Here is a 1,934-nt window from a genome sequence, read left to right as displayed (position 1 = left end):
ATTCCCGTTCTCAAGGGAAATGCTTTCAGGCTCTCTCCACTGAGAATGATGTTGGCTGTTGGCTTTGTATAGATGCCCTTTACTATGTTGAGGAATTTTCCTTCAATTCCTATTTTGCTGAGAGTTTTTTTTATCATGAATGGGTGTTGGACTTTGTCAAATGCCCTTTCTGCATCAAGCGATAAGATCATGTGGTTTTTCTCTTTTATTTATATGGTGGATTATATTAAGGATTTTTCTAACATTAAACCAACCTTGCATACCTGGTATAAATCCCACTTGGTCGTGGTCCATTATTTTTTTGATATGTTGTTGAATCCTATTGGCTAGAATTTTGTTGAGGATTTTTGCATCTATGTTGATGAGGGATATAGGTCTGTAATTTTCTTATTTTGTGGTGTCTTTACCTGGTTTTGGTATCAGGGAAATGGTGGCTTCATAGAATGAGTTAGGTAGTATTCCATCATTTTCTATGCTTTGAAATACCTTTGGTAGTAGTGGTGTTAACTCTTCTCTGAAAGTTTGGTAGGACTCTACAGTGAAGCCGTCTGGGCCAGGGCTTTTTTTTTTGTTGGGAGTTTTTTGATTACCTTTTCAATCTCTTTTTTTGTTATGGGTCTATTTAGTTGTTCTACTTCTGAATGTGTTAGTTTAGGTAGGTAGTGTTTTTCTAGGAATTCATCCATTTCTTCTAGGTTTGGAAAATTGTTACAGTATAATTTTTTGTACTAATTTGATATGATTCTTTTAATTTCAGTTGGGTCTGTTGTGATATGGCCCATCTCGTTTCTTATTCGGGTTATTTGTTTCCTTTCTTGTATTTCTTTAGTCACTCTGGCCAATGGTTTTTCAATTTTGTTAATTTTTCCAAAGAACCAGCTTTTGGCTTTGTTAATTCTTTCAATTGTTTTTCTGTTCTCTAATTCATTTAGTTCAGCTCTAATTTTTCTTATTTGTTTTTTTAATTCATTTAGTTCACCTCTAATTTTTCTTATTTGTTTTCTTCTGGTGCCTGATGGGTTCTTTTGTTGCTCGCTTTCTATTTGTACAAGTTGTAGGGACAGTTCTCTGATTTTGGCTCTTTCTTCTTTATGTATGTGTGCATTTATCGATATAAATTGACCTCTGAGCACTGCTTTTGGTGTGTCCCAGAGGTTTTGATAGGAAGTGTTTTCATTCTCGTTGCATTCTATGAATTTCTTTATTCCCTCCTTAATGTCTTCTATAACCCAGTCTTTTTTCAGCAGGGTATTTTTCCATTTCCAAGTATTTGATTTCTTTTCCCTGATTTTTCTGTTATTGATTTCCACTTTTATGGCCTTGTGGTCTGAGGAGATGCTTTGTAATATTTCGATGTTTTGGATTCTGCAAAGGTTTGTTTTATAACGTAATATGTGATCTATTCTAGAGAATGTTCCATGTGCACTAGAAAAAAAAGTATACTTTGCAGCTGTTGGGTGGAGTGTTCTGTATAAGTCTCTGAGGTCAAGTTGGTTGATTATAGCAATTAGGTGTTCCGTGTCTCTGTTGAGCTTCTTACTGGAAGTCCTATCCTTCTCCGAAAATGGTGTGTTGAAGTCTCCTACTACAAATTGTGGAGGTGTCTACGTCACTTTTCAGTTCTGTTAGTTTGTTTTATGTATCTTGCAGCCCTGTCACTGGGTGCATAAATATTTAATATGGTTATATCTTCCTGGTAAATTGTCCCTTTAATCATTATGTAGTGTCCTTCTTTATCATTTGTGGTGGATTTAACTTTAAAGTCTATTTTGTCAGAAATTAATATTGCTAGTCCTGCTCTTTTTTGATTGTTGTTTGCTTGATATATTTTTTTCCATCCTTTGAATTTTAGTTTGTTTGTGTCTCTAAGTCTAATGTGTGTCTCTTGTAGGCAGCATATAGACGCATTGTGCTTCTTTATCCAGTCTGAGACT

The sequence above is a fragment of the Elephas maximus genome, chromosome 11 (assembly GCF_024166365.1).
Source record: "Elephas maximus indicus isolate mEleMax1 chromosome 11, mEleMax1 primary haplotype, whole genome shotgun sequence".
In the NCBI taxonomy this organism is placed as follows: domain Eukaryota; kingdom Metazoa; phylum Chordata; class Mammalia; order Proboscidea; family Elephantidae; genus Elephas; species Elephas maximus.
This window is presented reverse-complemented; position numbering follows the sequence as displayed.